Raw genomic sequence first — 13281 nt, 5'->3', positions numbered from 1 at the left:
TTTCAAATTGTTTAATTCAGGAATTGGCGGAGGTATTTCGTAAGATACTGTTATAAATAGCAATGTACATAATACCTTAATCGATTTTAGTATAAGCATTGTTTCTTCATATTAGCCCAATGTGGAGACCTTTTTAAATATCAAATCTGTGAATGGATGGTTTCTTTTTGATCAGGTATTATTTCAAATGCATGACTTTCAGAGTGTTTTGGTGACAGTGTTGGCTCACTTGATTTGCTTTCCTGACCTTGCTCTGTATTAATATGGCTATATGAAGAGACTCTTTTCAATTGAAAAGCATCCCTTTATAATTGTATACTCAGTGTAATATTATCAAGAATAACATTAGGAGAATGGCACAATTCAGCCCTATCACTACTGTGATAGTTAATCTGATTTCTCTGATTTGACATTGTAATTAAAGTAAGGTTGAGCTAGTTTAAACAACTTTAAAAGTATGGCATGTATGATATTTCAGCAATTTAAATAGGTGGAGTATATAGATGGTTGAATAATTTAATTTGTTACACTTCAGCAGCTACCATGCAAACCAGTTTAGGCGCACAGAAGTTACAATAAAGCAACAAGCTACTTGGTCGATGCCAACATTAACTCCACGAGCAAGCAAGTACTGTTTAAACACATTTGGCTGCCTTGTTTTCATATTTCTTCAACCTCTTTGCTTCATCTACCTATATAATCTAATGTTGAATTTTAATGAAATGGTGACCTCAGCTGTTAACTCTGGAAGTGAATTCTTCAGATTCAGATCTCCTGCACAGTGACCTGCCTGCTTCAAAGAAGTTCAGAATTAAGGCAGCCGTCTGTGCAGATTCTGTAATTTGATGCTTTAACCAGGAAGGGCAACAGCACTCTGAGACATTGTTGACTGCCAGCCTGGACTGCACAAAGGCTTGGAATTTGTCCAATTGGCTGCAAATAATCCTTCAAGCCAATACCCTAATGGGTAAGGTGACCTTCTGTGAGTAGCAGTGAGAAGCTTGTAGTGATTGATACTTAGATGCAGAATAATAAATTTGAGCAATCCCCCCCATATGCCGAGTCATTCTTTCAGATTTGGTTGTGGAGTCACAGAGCTGTACAGCATGGAAACAGACCCTTCAGTCCAACTTGGCCATGCCAACAAGTCCCATTTGCCAGCATTTGGCCCATAACCCTCTAAACCTTTCCTATTCATATATCCCTCCCGATGCCTTTTAAATGTTGTAATCGTACCAGCCTCCACCACTTGCTGTGGCAGCTCATTCCATACATGCACCAACCTCAGCGTGAAAATGTTGCTCCTTAGGTCTCTTTTTAAATCTTTCCCCTCTCATCTTAAACCTATGCCATTTTGTTTTGGGCTGTGCTACCCTTGGGAAAATAATTTGGCTATTCACTCTACCCATGTCTTTTGTGATTTTCTGTAAGGTCATCTTCAGCCTGTGACACTCCAGGGAAAAGTAGACCCAGCCTATTCAGCATCTCCCTATAGCTCAAACCCTCCTACCTGGCAATATCCTTGTAAATTTTTTTTGAGCCCTTTCAAGTTTCACAACATCCTTCCTATAGCAGGGAGACCACAATTGCATGCAGTATTCCAATAGTGGACTAATTTATATTCTGCACTGTTGAAATACAGCCTCCCAACTTCTGTACTCAATGCACAGACCAACAAAGGCAAGCATTCCACTATACTCACCATTCTTCACTATTCTATCTGCCTGTGACTCTACTTTCAAGGAACTATGAACCTGCACTCCAAGGTTTCTTTGTTCGGCAACACATTGCCATTAAGCGTATAAATCCTGCCCTGATTTTCCTTGGCAAAATGCAACACTTCACATTTATCTAAATTAAACTGCATCTCCCACAGCTTGGCCCATCGGCCCATCTGATCAAGGTCCCGTTGTAGTCTGAGATAACCTTCTTCGCTATCCACTACAACTCCAACTTTGGTGTCATCTGCAAACTTACTAACCCATACCTCCTGTATTCACATCAAAATCATTTATATAAATGGAGAAAAGCAGTGGATTCAGTACCAATCCTTATACACACCACTGGTTGCAGGTCTCCAGGACTTGTCAGCCTGAACCTGTAAATTTGCTCAAATTAAATTGGGTATTTAAGAGCGAACCGGAGAGTGAACCTATATTGAACATTAGACATTCTTCAGGTGATTTTTAAATGGGATGAAAACGTCCACGTCCAGGTGATCCAAAAGTAATTGTTGGAAAGGATCTGGATTACAAATGTGATATAAAATTATATATTTGAATTCATTTTACTCGATGTGCTTTGGATTCAAGCCTTGGCCACTTTGTGGTTTGCTCGAGCAAAAACTCTCCATTGTTGTTTGTAATGCTACGGCTCATGCTTGAAAGTCTACCTTGTGACATCAAGGCTTTAGCTGTGACAGGCAGTTATATCAAGCCAAATGAGTGAGGAAGAAATGAGATGGTGAGGATTTGGGGGGAGTTGAATTTTTATTGACGGTGCCCTACCTATTGTGTTAATTACAACTTGGAAACATAAAGCAATGCTGGGGATGGTAGAAGTAAAGTACTATGGATATTGAAATTGAAAATAGGAGTGCTTGAGAAACCCTGCAGGCCTGGTAGTATCTCAGGTTTTCTCTTCAGTGTTAACATTTGAAGTCTTCAATGCCATTTGCAACCCTGGGGATAGTATTGCCCATTAACTTACTGCAAATGATTTCTTGATAAGCCTGTGTCTTTTCAAACTGGTCTTTGGAAATCCACACGGAAGCACATTTACAACACTGCTGTGGATTGTTGAAGTTCTCATTTTTGGAAGTCTGAATTGGGGATCCCTACAATTATTAATGTAAGAGGTCTCCCACAGGCAAGTTTGAACACCAGCAGGAGTGATACAACAAATGACTGCTTTACTTCTATGTTCATCTTTCGACATTAGTTTGATACTCAATAATTTACATGGGAATTGAGATAAAATCTTTGATCTGTGACAGTGTTGCTTTATAAACTACAAAGATCATTTAAAAGTCATAAACATTTGATTTTCAAAGACTTATTGATCTAAATGCTGAAAAGTCAAGAATTTTGAATAATATTTATGTTCCAAATTGTTTCAAGTGACTTCAATGGGAAGTAGATTTTATGCTAAGAAACATGTGAATTTTTTTCTTGAGAACAATGAGCCATTTAAAATCCTAAGGATTTGGATTAATTATATTGAGTGTTTTTTTTTCAGCTGGTGCCAGTAGGCTCTTCAGTAAGCTGTAAACAAAATGCACTTTTTTCAGCATATAAAACATACCTGATTGTGTGTGAAATCATCTTTATCTTTACTATTCCCAACTCCTAGATGTGCTGTGAATGTATTACCCAGTTTAAAACTGAGCTATTTAGATTACAAAAGTCCAGGTTTATGGTCGTCAGCTCTGGTGTCGGTGTATGCAATTTGGAGAATGCGAATGTCAACCAAGGTTTTATATCCAATTGCTGTTGACAGGTATCCATGTAGCAATTTTGGGTGCATTTCATTTACCATTACTCAGTGTTGAATAGCCTCCTGCTAATCGTCTTCTGGGTTTGTACAGGAATGGATGGCTGAAGGCGAGCTTGAATTCACTGAACTGTCTCCCAATGTGTACCTATGCAATTAGGTAAGAAGGAAGAGAAACACTGTCTTTAAATGCATGATACATATCATTCAAGATAAAAATGGTAGACTGATCACAGCAGTCCATTTTAAAATTGCAAAACATCCTATGGCATTTTACAATAGTCCGTATTAACTTATAATGCCTGTATCATTGTGATTTGAATTTACAATGATCAGCTTTAATAAAACCTTAAATCATAATATCTTTAGATTATTAACAAACTTGGAGAGAACTGCTGCCAACATGGGGCGTTCCACTCCCAAACATCCCACTTATCCTCTTAGTTCAAGGACTGCGACATCCCCTGCTTCAGTGGTCAAAAATGCTCTCGACCGCATCTCTTGCATTTTCCGCACCTCTGCCATCACATTCCCTCCCTGCGACAAGAACAAAGACAGAATATCCCTTGTCCTCACGTATCACCCCACTAACCTCCGGATTCAACATGTCATTCTCCGCCACGTTTGCTACCTGTAATCTGACCCCACAACCAAGGACACATTTCCCTTCCCACCCCTGTCTGCCTTCAGTAGGGATTCCCTCATCTGCTCCACATCCCCACTGTTCCCACCACGCCCGACACATCTCCCTGCAACTGCAGGAAGTGCTACACCTGCCCCTATACCTTCCCCCTCATCTCCATCCAAGGACCCAAAAAAACCTTCCATGTTAGACAGAGGTTCACTTGCACATCCACTAATGTGGTCCATTGCATCTGCTGCTTCAGATGTGGCCTCCTGTACGTCGGTGTGACCAAGCGGAGACTCGGAGATTGCTTTGTAGAGCATCTGCACGTTGTAAGTGACAAACAAAGAAACCTACAGCACAGGAACAGGCCCTTCGGCCCTCCAAGCCTGCGCCGATCAAGTCATGAACCACTTCAACTCCTCCTCCCACTCCCTGGATGACATGTCCATCCTGGGCCTCCTCCAGTGTCACCATGACGGCACCTGGAAACTGGAGGAGCAGCACCTCATATATTCTGCATTGGGAGCCTACAACCCAATGGTCTCAATGTGGACTTCACTAGTTCCAAAATCTCCCCACCCCTGGCCTCATCCCATGACCATCCCTCCCTCTCATCCCCACCTCCTTGATCTGACACAATCTGTCCGCCTTCTCTCCCACCTATCCATTCCTCCCACCTCGCTGACCAATCCCCACCACTGCCTACCTGCACTCACCAATCAGCATCCCAGCTACCTTCCCCAGCCCCACCCCTCCTCTCTACTTATTTCCAAGCTCCCTTCCCCCTCCCCTATTTCTGAAGAAGGGTCCCAACACGAAACATCAGCTTTCCTGCTTCTCTGATGCTCTCTGACCTGCTGTGTTCCTTCAGATCCACACTGTGTTATCTCTGACTCCAGCATTGGCAGTTCTTACTATCTCTCTTGGAGGAGTTAATGCTCAATCAGATGAAAGAACATCTTGTCAATACATGTAGGCTTTGCTTTTATAGGAATCATGTTTAACCCATACTTTGAGTAATGTATACAATTTTGGTCTCACACTACAGAAATAATATTGAAGCACAGGAAGAGTGTTGCCAGTATTTTAAAAATGTTAGTAGCATGGTGAGGAAGCAACTGTCAAACAATTGAGGAGTCTGAGGCTTTTCCTTTTTAAATGGAAAAGAATACTAAGAGGAGATCTAATCATGGTCTGGAAAGTTGTGAATATGAAGGAAGTGTTTTCACCTATCTGAGTAAGGAGGCATAAATATGACATTACCCATTACTGATCTACTAAAAAATTTTAGAGTTCTTCTTTGCACACAGAATTTTGGGAATGTGGTGTGGCTGAAACGATATTGATGCATTAAAGGGGTTTGAGGAAGAAGGGAATAGAAAGAGAGAGAGTTGGGCATCAGGCGGTAATTACAATGGCAAGAAGCTCCTAAGGAGTAAAACCATTTGCAAGGATAAGCTGGATGGAACAATCCCTTTCTGTGGTCTGAAATATAATTGATAAAATCCTAAAACAAACCTCTTCATACGTACAATAATAAAACCTGATTTTATTTTTTGGAAAAGAAAACCTGTTTTACCACTTGAAATGAAATGTCCTATTAAAACTAGTACAGTTCAGATGCATTCGGTTTTTAAAATTCTTCAATGTTGAAACATAATTGATTCTAATCATAGGGGCATTGGGATGTCTTCACTCCTCCACATCCCCATCCCCACATTAATTACCTGTTTTTTAATAACTGTGAATTGCCCTATTGGTGTATTTTTCCAATCCCAGCAATCTTGGTACCTTTCTATTGCCCCACCCCCCCAAAATAAAATTTCCTGATTTTTTTTTTCTTCCTTGCCTTGTTGTTTTCCCCTTCCTACTTTACCTAGCTCCCTGTCCCTTTGCCACTCCTTTAACTCCTGTTCGTTTTGATATCTGAATTAAGATATGTGTTTCTAGTCTGTAGACCCCCGGTAGTTTTAGGCTAAACTGTTGATGTCTTACAGATGGCCACGTACTTGTAAAGTTGCAGCTGTGTCTTGCTAGCTGTGTTGAATTATTTATGGTAAAGGGAAATTTCAGTGTAGATTAGCAAGTCATTTATGATTGTCATGTTTGTGTTAGTTCCTCCTGAAAATGTTTGTGGCAAAAGATCTAATTCTTCGTCATTTTGTTATGCATGTTATACTTCAATGATTGCATTTTGCATATATTTATAAATAAATATATTAAGAATCACATCTATTAGTAATCTTAAGATCATAGAACATGTGACCAGAACTAAACCATTTTGCCCATTGAGGCCATTGGGCCATTCAATAAGATCATAGCTGATTAGATAATCCTTGACTAGAGTATCCTGCCTTTTCCTCATAACCTTTCATTCCTTACTGTTTAAAAATCTGTTTACCTCATCCTTGAATATCTATAATAACCCACCCTTGGCAGTTCACTGTTGTAAGGAATTACTAACACATTACCTCTGAACAAAATTCCTCCTTATCTCTGTCATCAATATGCAGCCCTTTGCCCTGAGACTATGCCCACTGGTCCTGGACTCTCCCACAAGGGGAAACAACTGCTCCACCTCTACCCTCTCAAGCCTTGAAAAACCATATATGTTTCAAAAGGTCACCTCTCATTCTTCTAAACTCCAGTGGATAAAAATCCAAACTACTTGACCTCTCCTTGTAAGAAAATTTCTCCAAATTCAGGATCAGCCTATTGAGCCTTCTCTGGACATCTCCAATGGCAGTAGAGATAACAAGGTGTGGAGCTGGATGAACACAGCAGGCCAAGCAGCATCAGAGGAGCAGGAAAACTGATATATCTTTTCCTAGACAAGGGTACCAAAACTGCTGTCCATATTCAAGGTGCCTTATATAGTTTTAGCAATACTTCTTTCTTTATTCTCCATTCCGTCTGAAACAAAGGTTAAAAATCCATTTTCCTTCTGTATTACGCACTGAATTTGGATGCTAGCCTTTTTTATGATTAATAATAGTTAACATTAACTTTAGATTTCTGTTTATTTATTCCTTTCAAATATGTTGGTGAAATTCCATCTGATAATAGACTTTGAACAGGATTATTGAGGTGCCGTGATTAAAAATTATGCTATCGTTGGCCTACAACTTTTTTGTTGTACAGCTTTGTTATTATTTTGTGTAGATTTGTGTTTGAGAACTTCCATCTTGCTGTTATGTAAGGTTGAAAACAAGGTGGATACTACTCAAGTAGGTTACAATTAGGTTCCCCTCTACATGGGCAAAACTAGACGCAGACTGGGTGATCACTTTGAAAAACACCTATGTTCAGTCCACAGAAATTATCCTGAGCTTCCAGCTGGCTGACGTTTCGAGACACCATCATGTTGCCTGGCAAACATCTCTGTCTTAGGCTTGCTGCAGTGCCCCAGTGAAGCTCGGAGTAAGCTGGAAGAACAACACCTCATTTTTCGCTTGGGAACACTGCAGCTTTCTGAACTCTATTGAGCTAAACAATTTTGGGGCTTGTTGCACCTTCTCCCAAGTCCTTAGCCCAAACCCTAAACACCAAGCCTTATTATTCACATGGGCTGCAACCACACCCAACCCATTTTCAGCTACCAATAGTTTCCATTTGACATCTATTCATTCTCCTGGGATAACTTTTACCTAGTCCTTTGTCCAACTTTTGTCTCAAAAACCAAAAGAACTGCGGATGCTGTAAATCAGAAACAAACACAAATTGCTTGAAAAGCTCAGCAGGTGTGGTAGCATCTGTGGAGAGAAATCAGAGTTAATGTTTTGGGTGGAGAGACACTTCCTCAGAACTACAGTTTTGAGGAAGAGTGGCTCGACCCATAACGTTAACTTTAATTTTTCTCCACAGATACTGCCACGTCTGCATAGCTTTTAGAGCAATTTCTGTGTTTGTTTCTGATTTATAGCATCTGCAGTTCTTTTGGCGTTTTTGTTTAGGTTACAGTTAGGTTGGGCTTGCTCAATTTTTTTCCGTCTAATGCTTGATTTGTAGTTACTTATTCAGTCTTTCTGGAAAAGAATGGCAGGTCTATTTTTGCTCTTTTTGGTAGACATACATTTACTATTAATCAGCATTTTATATCCAATAGTAATGATAGTTTTTAGTGCTTAACTTTACTAAGTGGATTAAAATAGGTATTGCTTGGAACATAAAACGAGTAATTAACATTCCCTTAAGTGTCGTGACAGTCAGAGAGTCCGTGGGGTTGAAATTTAATACATGAGGATTGTTGCTGGTCTGATTTCTACTCTTGAAATTCAAAGAACATAAAAAATATTAAAACACATTTTTTTGGGAGAAAAAGTCAAGAAGATATAAACCAATTAAACAGAGGTTTTCAAGCATTCTAATGGAATCCAGGTCTTAACTCTGTATCGCTGCAAGTGAAATACCATACATTGATAATACTTCTAACATTTTAAAAGAATCTCCCAATCTTGCTGTGTTTCATAGGTTGAGTTTTGTCTGTTGGGGCATTAAATTGTTTGGTTTTGGAAACTGACTATTAAAGTAGTAGCTTTGTTATTAGCACTTTAATCTCTTGCAGTGTGCCGCACAATGCTCTTAATACGAAAGCTGGAAATTCCTATTTTTTTTGCTCCTTCTGTATTAGTGAGCCTAACACTCACCCAGTTAGTAATCTTTTTCCAGGCTTTCTTTCATGTTTATGGATTAGCATCAATATTTTGCCTGCTACTTGCACCGCTCTCTCTCCCTCTCTTTTCCCCCACATCCCTAAGTTGTGTATTCCTTTTCTCTTTCTTCGACTATTCTCTCAATCTCTTCTTCTGTTTCATCTGGAGAAATCATAAAGCGCCCCAACCGAATTAAACAAAAGCATTGATCTACATTAAGATAACACGGTGTGAAGCTGGTTGAACACAGCAGGCCAAGCAGCATCAGAGGAGCAGGAAAGCTTGACATTTCTTTGTTGCTGTTTATAGCGCTTCTTAAATACAACCTTCTTTTGTTCTTCAGAACTTAAGATTGTGGCATTACTTTCTAATTCCATCTTCCCAGCAACTCCTAAATTTGAATCTCACCAGGTGGCTAACCCTGTCGTCGCACTGAAGCAGCTGATCCAAAATCACAAATGAAGTTCTCAATGGTTCTGGAGAGATAGTAGGAACTGCAGATGCTGGAGAATCTGAGATAACAAGGTGTAGAGTTGGATGAACACAGCAGGCCAAACAACATCTTGACCTGCTGTGTACATATTCTCTATGGTTGTGACTGGATTCGTTATCACACCTTAACACTTGCGCAGCCTTTGATACGTCACCCTCCCAGTATCTTTTCTCCATTGTCCTGCTTCGTGGGATTGATCTGATATAATTTTATCATCATCTATCCAGTTATTACAGAGAATCTTCAGCAATGGCTTTTTTCTTATCACCTGTACCATTTGTCTTCTCAGTCCTCTCAGAGTCTATCCTCAAGCTTCTCTTCTTTTTCTTTCGTCCGTATGTTGTTCCTTAGCATTATCATCCACAGAAGTCAAATGAGCTACATGTTGATGAAATCTAGTTGCACTTTTGCACTACCTCTTTTGACTATTCCGCTGCACATACAACATTGTCATACCACTACCTAGTCAGGGATGGACTCCCGTATCTTCCAGTTAAACATTAGGAGGATCAAAGAATTGGCTTCAGTTACAGCTACAAGCTGTCTACCCTTGCCACCATATCACCCTCCTCCTGAGTTATTATCTCAGCCTAAACCAATCCGTTAGCAATCTCAGCATCTCCTTCAACTCTGAGCAGTGCTTCTGACTGCATATACTCTCCAGTGCAAAGATGGCCATCGTGTTATTTTAGATATCATAATTATTTCTTCATTTTTATGTGTATTCATTCAAATTTCTTTTTTTTGGGAGGGAGAAAACGGTTGCTGTTGCATTACTTTCGAAGCTGCATGAAATATTCACTTTTGTCCTCCTTTTGACTGCAATCCTGTGCCCCTGCCCAAACTTCATTTTAAAAGCACTTCACTTTTTCCTGAAATCCCTTTCTAATTTCCAGACTGACCTGGCATTTTCCAGCTGCCTTGCATATCCTAACACATTGGTTCTGTACATTTTAATACTTCTGGATCAGCAGACATGGCTGAGATCACTTGAAACATGTATTTCTGTATTCTGCAAAATTGGAATATTCTGGAAATAAAAAGCCAAGACAGAATACATTTTGGCTGCTGGCACAGGCCAGAATTTCTTTGATTTCTTAAATAAAGGCTTATGGAATTCTGAGCTCACTGTCATGCATGACATGGTGCCAGTACGCTAAACATTTGCAAAGCACTTCTCCTCCAATTCAAACAAATGTTATAGGTTAGTTTCAGATGGTTAACATCAATAACATGGCTTCTGGTGTTTAGCAGTTTCTCTTCCTTTAACAAGCTAAATCAATAAGTTACAGTATGGATCAGTGAGCCACTTTTAATCGTAGACAATGGCCTCTTGCATCCAGATGCAAATTGAGCATCTTTACAAAAACTGGAGCCTTACCTGGGCCACAACTTAATTGTATTAACATATGGATTACTGTCCATGTTTGAGCACCACTCAGCAATTTTTCTAGTCTTTGATCTCTCTGATCACCATTACCAACAGCCCTTTGTTGAACAAAAACATGCACTATAATTTTTTTGAGATAACAAGGTGTAGAGCTGGAGGAACACAGCAGGCCAAGCAGCGACAGAGGAGTAGGAAAGCTGATGTTTTGGGTTGAGACCCTTCTTCGGAATGTCAGCTTTCCTGGTCCTCTGATGCTGCTTGGCCTGCTGTGTTCATCTAGCTCTGTACCTTGTTATCTGAGATTCTCCAGCATTGGCAGTTCCTACTATCACTATAATTTTTTGTTCAATTTCTTTTTTTGGTTGCAAAGTGCATCAATCTGACCTGCCCATTCAGGCTTTTTCATGTCACTCCCTTCCTTGCTTCCAAGTTCATTTCTTGTCAATACGCAGAGCGATTTAATTAGTGATAACAAAGTGTGAAGCTGGATGAACACAGCAGGCCAAGCAGCATCTCAGGAGCACAAAAGCTGACGTTTCAGGCCTAGATCCATAGTGATTTTGTTTTAACACCAGTTTCCTTTCGAAGACCGTGTTTCATTCCTGATCAAGTTACAGGTTTGTTGTTTGATGAGCAATTGTTTTAGTCTCCAGTTTACAGGCTGTTCCTTGTGTTTCTCTATGATGATCAAGGTTACTCCAAAACAAAAACAGAAGTTGTTGGAAAAGCTCGGCAGGTGTGGCAGCATCAGTGAAGAAAATATCAGAGTTAACATTGCAGGTCCGGTGACGCTTCCTCTGAACTGATGGTAGCTGGGAAAATGTCAGTTTGTGTGCAGAAATGGGGAGGAGGATGGGGTAGGGAGTACGCAATAAGACAGAACCAGGAGAGAGAGAAGAGCAGTTGGATATTTAAAGGAATTGATGACAACCTGGCTAGCAAGGTGAATAGCTGTTATCGGTAGTGTGTAATGGCAGGCTGTGTGATAACAAGGCCTGGTATGTGAGTTAGGGAGCTAGGCAAGGGAGTGTTTAGGTCCTAAAATTATTGAACTCCGATATTGAGTCCAGAGGGCTGCAGGTGTCCCCAAGTAGAAAATTAGGTGTTATTCTTGCAGCTTGCGATGATCTTCGCTGGAACACTGCAGCAAACCAGAGACAGGTGTTGGCCAGGAAACAGGGTGGTGTATTAAAGTGGCAGGCAACAGGTAGCTGAGGTTCTATTTTGTAGGCAGAACATAGATGCTCCATAAAGCGGTCACCCAGTCTACACTTCGTTTCTCCAGTGTAGAGGATACCACGTTGTGAGCAGTAAATGCAGTAGACTAGATTCTGGGAAGTGCCTGTAAAGTGTCACTTCATCTAGAAGGTATGTTTGGGCCCTTGGATGCTGGGGAGGGAGGAGGTAAATGGGCAGGTGTTGCACCTTCAGCGGTTTCAGGGGAGGATGCTGTTGGAAGGTGTTGGGGGTGAAGGAAGAGTGGACCAGGGTGTCCCAGCTTGAACGGTCCCTGTGGAAGGCACAGAAGGGAGGGGACGGGAATATGTGCCTGGCGGTGGTATCTTGCTGGAGGTGGCAGAAATGGCATCTGATGATCTTGTGGATGTGGATGATGGTGGGATGGTAAGTGTGGACAAGGGGAACCCTATCGCTGTTGTGGGAGGGAAGAGAGGGGGGGAGGGCGGAAGTGTGGGAGATGTGTTGGACCCGGATGAGGGCCCTGTCGACAACGATGCTGGGGAATCCTCAGTTGAGGAAGAGGGTGAACATTTCAGAGGCTCCCTTGTCAAAGTTGACCTCAGCAGATCATATATGATGGAGATGGAGGAACTGAGAGAATGGTTTGGAGTCTCTACAGGAAGCAGGGTGTGAGGATATATAGTCCAGGTAGCTGTGGGAGTCATTGAGTTTATAATGGATGTTAGTGGCCAGTCTATCCCAGAAATGGGAACAGAGATGTCGGGGAAGGGAAGGAAGGAGTCGGAGACAGACCAATTAAAAGTGAAGGCAAGGTGAAAATAGGAAGCGAAAACAATGAACTTTTCCAATTCCAGACGAGAGAGGGAAGCAGCAGTGATATCATCAGTGTATCGGAGAAAGAATTATGGGTGAGAGCCAGAATAGGACTGGAAGAAGGAATGTTCCGTGTATCCCACGAAGAGACAGGTCGCCGCAGGACCCATACAGGTACCCTTGGCCACCTCTCTTACCTGAAGAAAACAAGAGGAGTTAAAAGCGAAGTTGTTGAAGGTGAGGGCGAGCTTGGCCGAGCGGAGGAGGATGGTGGGTGGGAATATGTCAGGCTTTTGCTCCAGGAAGGAGTGGACAGCCCGAAGACCCTCCTGATGGGGAAAGGAAGTGTAAAGGAATTGTAAGTCCATGGTAAAGAGGAGGTGGCTGGAATCTGCAAACTGGAAGTTTTGAAACCCTGCGTAAAGTGTCAGCGGAATCACAGATGTACATGGGTAGGGACTGGACAAGGCGAGAGAAGGTAGGAAAAGTTGAGTTCTGTGAGGCTGGAGCAGGCTGAAACAATGGGTCTATTTGTGGATTTTTGGAAGGAGGTAGAAGTGAGCTGTTTGGGGTTGGGGGACTATCAGCTTGGAAGTAGTGGTGGTGGGGGTGG

The 13281-nt window shown here is 41.3% G+C and overlaps 1 protein-coding gene across 5 annotated transcripts in view; it reads left to right on the top strand.

The window, feature by feature from the left end:
* Nucleotides 1-13281, top strand: part of LOC125454778 (tyrosine-protein phosphatase non-receptor type 14-like) — a 278893-nt gene that overhangs the window by 6198 nt on the left and 259414 nt on the right. The window contains exon 2 of one of the 5 annotated variants that reach the window (XM_059648573.1): nucleotides 536-628. The exons of 2 other annotated variants lie outside the window; for them this stretch is intronic. The gene's annotated coding sequence lies outside the window, so the exon portion shown is untranslated. Of the gene's footprint in view, nucleotides 1-535; nucleotides 629-3637; nucleotides 3653-13281 lie in introns of those variants that run through there. 2 more of the 5 variants (XM_059648574.1, XM_048535978.2) reach the window with 2 other exon arrangements.

This window comes from Stegostoma tigrinum, chromosome 9 (assembly GCF_030684315.1).
Source record: "Stegostoma tigrinum isolate sSteTig4 chromosome 9, sSteTig4.hap1, whole genome shotgun sequence".
Taxonomy (NCBI): Eukaryota; Metazoa; Chordata; class Chondrichthyes; order Orectolobiformes; family Stegostomatidae; genus Stegostoma; species Stegostoma tigrinum.
Note: the sequence above shows the minus strand (reverse complement) of the source record. Positions and strands in the feature narration are given on the sequence as shown.